The following is a 12,794-nucleotide window of genomic DNA, read 5'->3' as shown; positions in this document are numbered from 1 at the left end:
TTATTCCTGATTATTATTTGACCATGCTTGTCACTTATGAACATTTTTGAACATCTTGGCATGGTTCTGTTATAATCTCCACCCGGCACAGCCAGAAGAGGACTGGCCACCCCTCATAGCCTGGTTCCTCTCTAGGTTTCTTCCCTAGGTTTTGGCCTTTCTAGGAGTTTTTCCTAGCCACCGTGCTTCTACACCTGCATTACTAGCTGTTTGGGGTTTTAGGCTGGGTTTCTGTACAGCACTTCAAGATATTAGCTGATGTAAGAAGGGCTATATAAAATAAAATTGATTGAAAATTGATTGATATGCTGGTGCGGTTGGCCCTGGGTTCCTCCTAATGCAAGACAATGCTAGACCTCATGTGGCTGGAGTGTGTCAGCAGTTCCTGCAAGAGGAAGGCATTGATGCTATGGACTGGCCCGCCCGTTCCCCAGACCTGAATCCAATTGAGCACATCTGGGACATCATGTCTCGCTCCATCTACCAACGCCACGTTGCACCACAGACTGTCCAGGAGTTGGCGGATGCTTTAGTCCAGGTCTGGGAGGAGATCCCTCAGGAGACCATCCGTCACCTCATCAGGAGCATGCCCAGGTGTTGTAGGGAGATCATACAGGCACGTGGAGGCCACACACACTACTGAGCCTCATTTTAACTTGTTTTAAGGACATTACATCAAAGTTGGATAAGCCTGTAGTGTGGTTTTCCACTTTCATTTTGAGGGTGACTCCAAATCCAGACCTCCATGGGTTGATACATTTGATTTCCATTAATAATTTTTGTGTGATTTTGTTGTCAGCACATTCAACTATGTAAAGAGAAAAGTATTTAATAAGATTATTTAATTCATTCAGATCTAGGATGTGTTATTTTAGTGTTCCCTTTATTTTTTTGAGCAGTGTACCAGCAACAGTGTGTGAAAACCTTGTGAAGACTTACAGAAAATGTTTGACCTGTGTCATTGCAAACAAAGGGTATATAACAAATTATTGAGAAACTTTTGTTATTGACCAAATACTTATTTTCCACCATCATTTGCTAATAAATTCATAAAAAATCCTACAATGTGATTTTCTGGATTTTCTTCTCATTTTGTCTGTCATAGTTGACGTGTACCTATGATGAAAGTTACAGGCCTCTCTCATCTTTTTTAAGTGGGAGAACTTGCACAATTGGTGGCTGACTAAATACTTTTTTTCCCCACTGTATGTGTTGTGATAATTGCGTTGTTTGCTCTATAACCTGTTAGTTCATATGCCTTGCCACCGTGATATTTAGGCCTAAGGCCGAGACAATAAGAAGACACAGTGGCAGAATAAATTGAACCACACTTTTGTTTCATCACGAAACCGGAGAGCAACCTCTGTCCGGTGAAGTCCACAAAGCATATTGCATGTAACAAACAGTTACATGACCTACAGCATGGTCAAGAAGTTAATGTTTCCAACATTTTTGACTACTAAACAACTGTTGATTTAGAACCACAGAGAGTTACCGCAAGTCGCAAAGAAAACAAGAGCTGCCTCCACTATTAAACATTTCAACATCACATAGCGGTTCACACAGTCTCCTCTGAACAGTTGATGTTGAGATGTGTCTGTGACTTGAACTCTGTGAAGCATTTATTTGGGCTGCAATTTCTGAGGCTGGTAACTCTAATGAACTTATCCTCTGCAGCAGAGGTAACTCTGGGTCTTCCATCCCTGTGGCGGTCCTCATGAGAGCCAGTTTCATCATAGCGCTTGATGGTTTTCGCGGCTGCACTTGAAGAAACTTTCAAAGTTCTTGAAATGTTCTGTATTGACTGACGTTCATGTCTTAAAGTAATGATGGACTGTCATTTCTCTTTGCTTATTTGAGCTGTTCTTGCCATTATATGGACTTGGTCTTTTACCAAATAGGGCTATCTTCTGTATACCTTGTCACAACACAACTGATTGGCTCAAACGCATTAAGAAGGAAAGAAATTCCACAAATTCACTTTTAAGAAGGCACACCTGTTACATTGAAATGCATTCCAGGTGATTAACTCATGAAGCTGGTTGAGAGAATGCCAAGAGTGTGCAAAGCTGTCATCAAGGCAAAGGGTGGCTATTTGAAGAATCTCAAATATAAAATATATTGTGATTTGTTTAACACTTTTTTGGTTACTACATGATTCTATATGTGTTATTTCATAGTTTTCATATCTTCACTATTATTCTACAGTGTAAAAAATTGTAAAAATAAAGGAAAACCCTTAAATGAGTAGGTGTGTCCAAACAGGTTGTGTATTAAATAAATAACAGCCCTTTTCCTGGCCCGCAATTGATTGACAAACATATGGGTCCCCAAAACATCTGTGCGGCCCTCCGTTGAATTTTGAAATCCCAATGCGGTCCTTCGAGCTAAACAAACAGTTTACCCACCCCTGCTCCAGCGGGTGATAAGGACAGCCAAGCAGGGAACAAACTACTACACGGTAATAACCTGTTTTTAAAAAGCATACGTGTTTTGATATTTGATCAGGAGGACAGGTCAATCCAGGGTAGTGAAAGCTCTGTCTGTGTAACACCATTAATGACTGTCTTTCCTTCTGGGGTTTCTGTCTCAAGATCATCAAGGACATCAACCACCCAAGCCACTGCCTGTTCACCCCGCTATCATCCAGAAGGCGAGGTCAGTACAGGTGCATCAAAGCTAGAACCGAGAGAATGAAAAACAGCTTCTATCTCAAGGCCATCAGACTGTTAAATAGCCATCACTAGCACATTAGAGGCTGCTGCCCTATTGAAATCACTGGCCACTTTAAGAAATGGAACACTAGTCACTTTAATAATGTTTACATATCTTGCACTACTCATCTCATATGTATATACTATATTCTATTCTATAATATTCTACTGTATCGTAGTCCATGCCACTCTGTCATTGCTTGTCCATATATGTATATATTCTTAATTCCATTCCTTACTTAGATTTGTGTGTATTGTTAGATATTACTTGTTAGATATTACAGCACTGTCAGAGCTAGAAGCACAAGCATTTCGCTACACCAGCAATAACATCTGCTAAACACGTGTATGTGACAAATACAATTTGATTTGATTTGATTTGATATTCAAGTCGGAAACATATGATATTTGAAAGATATAAAGAAAATGTGTCTGGATATTTAATCAAGAGGACGTGTTAACTTATGTAGGACGTGTTAACTTATGTAGCTTTTAGACAAGGCTTTTAAACTATTCATGTTAAATAAATAATTAACTAATAATTATTGTGCTCCTTGACTGATCCTAGGAGAAATTGGACATTTTACGTGCATTAAATTCAAGTAGGGTTGCAAAATTGTCTCTCTCTCTGTCTCTCTCCCTCCCTCTCTTTCTCTCTGTCTCTCTCCCTCTCTCTCCCTCTCTCTGTCTCTCTCTGTCTCTCTCTTTCTCTCTCTTTCTCTCTCTCTCTCTCTCTGTCTCTCTGTCTCTCTCTCTTCTCTCTGTCTCTGTCTCTCTGTCTCTCTCTGTCTCCCTGTCTCTCTCCCTCCCTGTCTCTCTCTGTCTCTCTGTCTCTCTCCCTCTTTCTCTCTCTGTCTCTCTGTCTCTCTGTCTCTCTCTGTCTCTCTGTCTCTCTATTTCTCTCTCCCTCCCTCTCTGTCTCTCTCTGTCTCTCTGTCTCTCTCTGTCTCTCTGTCTCTCTCTGTCTCTCTGTCTCTCTGTCTCTCTGTCTCTCTCTTTATCTCTCCCTCCCTCTCTGTCTCTCTGTCTCTCTCTGTTCTCTGTCTCTCTGTCTCTCGTCTCTCTCTGTCTCTATCTCCTGTCTCTGTCTCTCTGTCTCTGTCTCTCTGTCTCTCTCTGTCTCTGTATCTCTGTCTCTCTGTCTCTCTCTCTCTTGCCTCTGTCTCTCTCTCTCCCTCTCTCTCTCTCTCTTTCTCTCTGACTCCGGTCCTCTCTCATCAGTCTTGATTTCATCTAATTTAAAGCGTGTCCACAGACCCCCAGTGCATCCCTCTGCTCGCTCAACCCAAAACTCACAAGATGTTTCCCTTACAGCAGCACAGGCAAAAACCACACCCACCTCGAACACGGCCAGTGCGTAGGGGTGTCCTAGTCTCTCTGAGGAGGACAGGTGTGTCCTGCGATGAGCCCCGTTTAAGTCCACACTGGAGATCAGGTGCAGCTTGGAGTCTACCCAGTACAGACGCCTGTTGGCTACGTCTAATCCACACACGCACACACACACACACACACACACGTGCACGCACACACACACGCACACACACACACACACGCACACCCCCCCACACACAGGCATTAGATGGCCACTTGGGCAGACAGGCATACAGTAAATCATGTATCTGCTCTGCTCTGAAAACCCTGCTCTCTGAAATATTTAGTCAAACAATCAGTTCGGGTTATATCAAGAAGTTGAAGTTGCAAACTCCTGAAGATGAGTTCACTATGCAACAAATGCAACTATGTAACAAATGTGACTATATTCACTATGTAACAAATGTAACGATGTAACAAAACTAGTGAGAAGGAAACTATGGAAAAGCACTTCACAAATGGAATGTTTCATCATCATCATTAAAAGGTTTACAAGGCGCTCAGCTATAGATTAAAATATAGTTTCAAGTCTGCTTGAAGAACCAATCTTTTATTGTTAAAAACAAAGCATTCACCAGAGTATATCCAAGGCGCTCAACTATAATGGCCGATTCCTGTGTGTGTGTGTGTGGTGTGGTGTGGTGTGGTGTGGTGTGGTGTGGTGTGTGTATTCTTACCCAGGGTGATGCCGTTGGGCCACTCAATGTTGTCCGACACCAGGACCTGTCGGTCCACCCCGTTCATCCCAGCCTTCTCTATCTTGGCCCGGGTGCCCCAGTCAGACCAGTACATGAACCTGGGGAGGAGAAGAGGTGGTCCTCTGTAGCGCAGTTGGTAGAGCATGGGACTTCTAACACCAGGGTGGTGGGTTCGATTCCCGGGACCACCCATACGTTAAATGTATGCATGCATGACTAAGTTGCTTTGGATAAAAGTGTTTGCTAAATGGCGTAGATTATTCAATTCTATTAGAAGGAGTTAGGAAAACCAATATGATACTACTGTATGCATGTTTATAAAATACTCCCTACATATGACCAAACACGTGAACACACATTTACATCTGTGTCCAACTGTCATTCATCATAACTGATGATACTGACATAATATCAAAACATATCACAAGTACGGTGATTGGATGTCTGGTGAGCTCAATCTGTACCTGGAACACTCTGTGACACACTGGACATTATACATTACTGGTGGAAGTGCACCCTGAGGTGGAGCGATTGGTTTTCGACGTGCGCCTTTGTCTTTCATCGTTGCCCTTGATTACCGAGGTGGTTGCACCAACACAACCAAAAACCAAACCCCTATTCCCACCCACACTACCCATGCTGTGGATCCAGCGCTATAGCTCTGGGCTCGCTGAGCTCCGTGTTCACCAGGACCCTCCGCTGAGGCCGTCAGAGGCCGAGGCCACCGAGACGGTCCTTGTGACCCGAGTCGGTCCAGTAGAGGTTGTGTTGGACCCAGTCCAGGGCCAGAGCCCTCGGGGAGAGGGAGAGAGCCAGAGTCCACCAGGACCTGCTGGGACGGGTCGCCCGGCTCCGGGATCAGAGCACTGGGGAGCGGGACATGTGAATATGGTAATAGATAGGGGTGTACAAGACACTGAAAGTCTCGCACTAGCTACCTCCAAAGTCAGGACCAAGATTCAACGCAGATAGACAACCTGCGCAATGCGATTTCATTTTAAAGGTGATTTATGACCTTCCACAGCGTTTAAGTAAACATCGGGGGAAATTGCTTTTAAGGAGGGTCACTTCTGGCTGGACATGGATTTATGCTAGCTGTTCCTGTAGACTTACAGTCATTGCAACGTTAGTTAGCAATGGCTCCAGAAACTACCTTCAACTTCCATCAAACTGTTCATCTGACTCTGGGTAAGTAGAAGAAAGGTCTTAATTGCCAAAATGTCAAACTGTCCATTTAACAGAGTTTATTTCACTGTCAGTGTCAGTAGGTGAGACACTCTGTCCAGAATAGCAGCTGTCCACATAGGGAGCTGTCTTCCATCTAATGACCAGGGCAGTGAGGAGTGGTAGGGGACAGGGTACTGGGTGTCACTCTGAATAGGGCATCCTGTGAGACCTCTGTTCTCTGTTTTATAACAAGGACACTGTTCCAATTAGAACAGCCACACAGGGGGTAAGAGACGCCAGGTAGAGGTAAGGTCTGACAGACACCCTGAGGAAGACTGATTGCTTATTCTGCTACCCTAGTGGTCCAGGGGTCATGCGCAGCACCTGTAGGTGTTGTGTGGAAGCGGTCGCACCAGAACAGGCGGTTATTGGCCATCACTACTAATTTGATGTAATCTAATCATTATGAAGGTCGAGTGTTAGAGCTCAAGAAGTCCAATAACATTTACCTGTAGATGTTGCGGTGGAAGCGGTCGCACCAGAACAGGCGGTTATTGCCACGTCTACGTCCCAGCGCACAGCGTTCTCTGCCAGCACCTGGCTGTAGTCCTCTTCACCGGGTCCACAGACGGATCTCATGGCGTTGGTGAACAGCAGGTAGGAGACTTCCTGGAAAAGGAAAGGGGAGAGGTCGACTTATTTCACCCATAATGCACTAACTGTAAGTCGCTCTGGATAAGAGCATCTCTAAATGACTCAAATGGAAATGTAAAATGATATTCTATTCTATGGCCAGAATTCTTTCAACGGGCAAGTAAACAATCTGCCAGTTGGGATTCAAACAAATATTTAAAGGACCGATGTGGCCTTGCATCAACATCTAATAAATATGTCCACAACACATACATCTTTTAGTACACACTGAAAGCATTTTCAAAGGTGAGTCAGCTATATGTGGTTGACAGCTTCAACACACCACACCTGAGAGAAATTGCTTTGCAGAAACTCCTGTACACTACCATTGAATTTCAGCCTTGATTCTACATGACATAACGTGCAACTGAACTTAGCTGACCTGGAACACAGTTCTCCCTCAAAACCATGAGGAAGACGGACATGATCGCCATTAAAACATTCCAAACTGCTGAATAGTGTCAGCATCGATCAGTTGTCCACACGTTATTAACCTTCCTCATTATCTAACACTAGATATAGATCAGTAACAACTGTAACAGCACCGAGCAGTATCACACACACGCATATACAACGCGCACACACACACACACAGAACAGCATTACACACACACACACACACACCGAGCAGTATCTCACACACACACATCCACTTATCCCACAGAGCTCATTGACTCCTACCACGGTCATAACTCAATACAGAGACACAAAGACAAACCGATACAGTCGTTCCCGCCGAGGCTAAACAACCTTGAACAAAGTGCAACCAGCCAGATCATTGACTTTGAATGGGGAAGCGTTCAATCAAAAGCTGTATCCCGGTATCTGGCTTTTTTTAATAAGGATATGGATCTGTTCAACTGCTATTTCAACAGGAGCTCTAGAGTAGGGTGAAGCTGCTTTTAAGTGCTGTTCTAAGGTCAGTTTGTGTTTTTACTCCTAATGGTTAAGGTTAGGATTAGGGAAGGGGAAATTGATCCCAGATCTGTGTGTCTATATGTTATTGTTTTTGTTTTCTTGATGAAACGGAGGAGAGGAGTGTCCAGCAACAACACAGTACACACTGCTGTTCTAACGCACGTGCCTTTGTTGTTGTAATATCGCAACCGAATGTTTCACCCACTATGGATTCCAGATTTAAGGTAAGAGAAGGGTAAGTGATCCTAGATCTGTGCCTAAAGGTATATTATATCTGAGCCTAGATAGTTGTCCATCTGGAAGGTTCTCCCATCTCCACAGAGGACTCCGAGCTCGACAGAGTGACCACCGGTTCTTGGTGACCTTCCTGACCAAGGCCCTCTCCCCTGATTGCTCAGTTTGGCCAGGGCAGCCAGCTCTAGGAAGAGTCTTGGTGGTTCCAAACTTCTTCCATTTAAGAACGATGGAGGCCAATGTGTTCTTGGGGACCTTCAATGCTGCAGACTAGTTTTTTTTTATTTTTATTATTTTATTTATTTTCCCCCTTTTTTCGTGGTATCCAATTGGTAGTTACAGTCTTGTCCCATCGCTGCAACTCCGTACAGACTCAGGAGAGGCGAAGGTCGAGACCGTCGTCCTCCGAAACACGACCCAGCCGAGCCGCACTGCTTCTTAACCCGGAAGCCAGCCGCACCAATGTGTCGGAGGAAACACCGTACACTTGGCGACCGTGTCAGCGTGCACTGCGCCCGCCCGCCACAGGACCGCTGGTGTGCGATGGGACAAGAACATCCCTGCCGGCCAAACCCTCCCCTACCCTGGACGACGCTGGGCCAATTGTGCGCCGCCCCATGGGTCTCCCCGGTCCGGCTGCAACAGAGCCTGGATTCGAACCAGGATCTCTAGTGGCACAGCTAGCACTGCGATGCAGTGCCTTAGACCACAGTGCCACTCGGGAGGCCCGCTGCAGACATGTTTTGGTACCCTTCCCTAGATCTGTGCCTCGACACAATCCTGTCTCGAGCTCTACGGACAAATTCCTTCGACCTCATGGCTTGGTTTTTTGCTCTGACATGCACTGTCAACGGTGGGACATTTTACATTTCTTTAGTCATTTACAGACGCCTTTCCAGAGCGACTTACAGTTAGTGCATACATTATTATTTTTTTCATACCCCTGTGGGAATCGAACCCACAACCCTGGCGTTGCAAACGCCATGCTCTATCAACTGAGCTACATCCCTGCCGGCCATTCCCTCCCCTAACCTGGACGACGCTGGGCCAATTGCCGCCGCTCCATGGGTCTCCCGGCGCGGTCGGCTACGACAGAGCCTGGATTCACCAGGATCTCTAATGGCACAGCTAGCACTGCGATGCAGTGCCTTAGACCACTGCGACCACTTCACCACTGCGCCACTCGGGAGACCTTATATAGACAGGCAGACAGGTGTGTGCCTTTCCAAATCGTGTCCAATCAATTTAATTTACCACAGGTGGACTCCAATCAAGTTGTAGAAACATCTCAAGGATGATCAATGGAAACAGGAGCTCAATTTCGAGTCTCATAGCAAAGGGTCTGAATACTTATGTAAATAAGGTATTTCTGTTTTTATATTTTTATACATTTGCAAAAAATTTATATAAACCTGTTTTTGCTTTGTCATTATGGGATATGTGTGCAGACTGATTCGAAAAATAATAATTTCATCCATTTTAGAATAAGGCTGTAACGTAACAAAATGTGGAAAAAGTCAAGGGGTCTGAATACTTTCTGAATGCTCTGATTGATATGCAGGCGCAGACATCGTACACACACACACTTGCATGTACTGTATGTTCACGCACGCACGCACACACACCAACACACACACACACAACGAAAAAATAGAACACAGAACAGTACTTCCTTTCTAGACCACAGAACAGTACTTCCTTTCTAACTCGCTTTAGTGACAGATTGCTTCATGCCCTCCAGGCTCTAAGGTGTGTCACAGCAGCTTAGCTCATTACAACAAATTATTTAGAATAGCGAGACGTCAGTTCCCTCTCCAAATATTTCCAGAATATGGTGTTTGTGTGTGTTCGGTGTGTGTGTGTCTGTCTGTGTGTGTCTGTCTGTGTGTGTCTGTCTGTGTGTGTCTGTGTGTGTGTGTGTCTGTCTGTGTGTGTCTGTCTATTTTTTTTATTTTTTTTCACCTTTATTTAACCAGGTAAGCCAGTTGAGAACAGGTTCTCATTTACAACTGCGACCTGGCCAAGATAAAGCAAAGTAGTGCAATAAAAAACAACACAGAGTTACATATGGGGTAAAAACATAAAGTCAGAAATACAACAGAAAATATATATACAGTGTGTGCAAATGTAGCAAGTTATGGAGGTAAGGCAATAAATAGGCTATAGTGCAGAATAATTATAATAGTATTAACACTGGAATGCTAGATGCAAGAGATTATGTGCAAATAGAGATACTGGGGTGTAAAAGAGCAAAATAAATAACAATATAGGGATGAGGTAGTTGGGTGGGCTAATTTCAGATGGGCTGTGTACAGGTGCAGTGATCGGTAAGGTGCTCTGACAACTGATGCTTAAAGTTATTGAGGGAGATAAGAGTCTCCAGCTTCAGAGATTTTTGCAATTGTTCCAGTCATTGGCAGCAGAGAACTGGAAGGAATGGCGGCCAAAGGAGGTGTTGGCTTTGGGAATGACCAGTGAGATATACCTGCTGGAGCGCAGACTACGGGTGGGTGCTGCTATGGTGACCAATGAGCTAAGATAAGGCGGGGATTTGCCTAGCAGTGATTTATAGATGGCCTGGAGCCAGTGGGTTTGACTTACAACATGTAGTGAGGACCAGCCAACAAGAGCGTACAGGTCACAGTATAATAAATATAATATATGCCATTTAGCAGACGCTTTTATCCAAAGCGACTTACAGTCATGCGTGCATACATGTTTTTGTGTATGGGTGGTCCCGGGGTTCGAACCCACTACATTGGCGTTACAAGCGCCGTGCTCTACCAGCTGAGCTACAGAGGACCACAGTGGTGGGTAGTGTATGGGGCTTTGGAGACAAAACGGATGGCACTGTGATAGACTACATCCAATTTGCTGAGTAGAGTGTTGGAGGCTATTTTGTAAAATGACACTCGCCGAAGTCAAGGATCGGTAGGATAGTCAGTTTTACGAGGGCATGTTTGGCAGCATGAGTGAAGGAGGCTTTGTTGCGAAATAGGAAGCCGATTCTAGATTTAACTTTTGGATTGGAGATTCTTTATGTGAGTCTGGAAGTTGAGTTTACAGTCTAACCAGACACCTAGGTATTTGTAGTTGTCCACATACTCTAGGTCAGACCCGCGAGAGTGGTGATTCTAGTCGGGTGGGCGGGTGCCAGCAGCGTTCGATTGAAAAGCATGCATTTAGTTTTACTAGTGTTTAAGAGCAGTTGAGGCTACTGAAGGATTGTTGTATGGCATTGAAGCTCGTTTGGAGGTTTGTTAACACAGTGTCCAATACCACTCCAGGACCTATGTCTGTGTGTGTGTCTGTCTGTGTGTGTCTGTCTGTCTATGTCTGTCTGTGTGTCTGTGTGTGTGTGTGCACGTTCATGCAAGCATGTACAGTGAGGGTATTTGATCCCCTGCTGATTTTGATGTTTTCCCAGTGACAAAGACATGATCAGTCTATAATTTGAATGGTAGGTTTATTTGAACAGTGAGAGACAGAATAACAACAACAAAATCCAGAAAACGCATGTCAAAAAATGTTATAAATTGATTAGCATTTTAATGAGGGAAATAAGTATTTGGCCCCTCTGCAAAACATGACTTAGTACTTGGTGGCAAAACCCTTGTTGGCAATCACAGAGGTCAGACGTTTCTTGTAGTTGGCCACCAGGTTTGCACACATCTCAGGAGGGATTTTGTCCCACTCCTCTTGCAGATCTTCTCCAAGTCATTAAGGTTTCGAGGCTGACGTTTGGCAACTCGAACCTTCAGCTCCCTCCACAGATTTTCTATGGGATTAAGGTCTGGAGACTGGCTAGCCACCCAGGACCTTAATGTGCTTCTTCTGAGCCACTCCCTTTGTTGCCTTGGCCATGTGTTTTGGGTCATTGTCATGCTGAATACCCATCCACAACCCATTTTCAATGCCCTGGCTGAGAGAAGGAGGTTCTCACCCAAGATTTGACGGTACATGGCCCCATCCATCGTCCCTTTGATGCGGTGAAGTTGTCCTGTCCCTTAGCAGAAAAACACCCTCAAAGCATAATGTTTCCACCTCCATGTTTGACGGTGGGGATGGTGTTCTTAGGGTCATTGGCAGCATTCCTCCTCCTCCAAACACGGCGAGTTGAGTTGATGCCAAAGAGCTCCATTTTGGTCTCATCTGACACAACACTTTCACCCAGTTCTCTCTCTGAATCATTCAGATGTTCATTGGCAAACTCCAGACGGCCCTGTATATGTGCTTTCTTGAGCAGGGGGACCATTGCGGGCACTGCAGGATTTCAGTCCTTCATGGCGTAGTGTGTTACCAATTGTTTTCTTGGTGACTATGGTCCCAGCTGCCTTGAGATCATTGACAAGATCCTCCTGTAGTTCTGGGCTGATTCTCACTGTTCTCATGATCATTGCAACTCCACGAGGTGAGATCTTGCATGGAGCCCCAGGCCGAGGGAGATTGACAGTTCTTTTGTGTTTCTTCCATTTGGAATGATCGCACCAACTGTTGTCACCTTCTCACCAAGCTGCTTGGCGATGGTCTTGCAGCCCATTCCAGCCTTGTGAGGTCTACAATCTTGTCCCTGACATCCTTGGAGAGCTCTTTGGTCTTGGCCATGGTGGAGAGTTTGGAATCTGATTGATTGATTGTTGTGGGACAGGTGTCTTATACAGGTAATAATTGAGATTAGAGCACTCCCTTTAAGAGTGTGCTCCTAATCTCAGCTCGGTTACCTGTATAAAAGACACCTGGTAGTCAGAAATCTTTCTGATTGAGAGGGGGTCAAATACTTATTTAACACATTAAAATGCAAATCAATTCTATAACATTTTTGACATGCTTTTTCTGGATTTTGTTGTTGTTATTCTGTCTCTCACTGTTCAAATAAACCTACCATTAAAATTATAGACTGATCATGTCTTTGTCAGTGGGCAAATGTACAAAATCAGCAGGGGATCAAATACTTTTTTTCCCTCACTGTATCTGTATATGTGTGTGTGTAAGTGTTGAG

General features: G+C 44.6%; 1 pseudogene; it reads right to left on the bottom strand.

Annotated features, from left to right (window-relative positions):
* LOC121581674 overlaps positions 1-12,794 on the bottom strand; it is a 187,918-nt pseudogene that overhangs the window by 30,623 nt on the left and 144,501 nt on the right.

The sequence above is a fragment of the Coregonus clupeaformis genome, chromosome 14, assembly GCF_020615455.1.
Source record: "Coregonus clupeaformis isolate EN_2021a chromosome 14, ASM2061545v1, whole genome shotgun sequence".
In the NCBI taxonomy this organism is placed as follows: Eukaryota; Metazoa; Chordata; class Actinopteri; order Salmoniformes; family Salmonidae; genus Coregonus; species Coregonus clupeaformis.
This window is presented reverse-complemented; position numbering and strand designations above follow the sequence as displayed.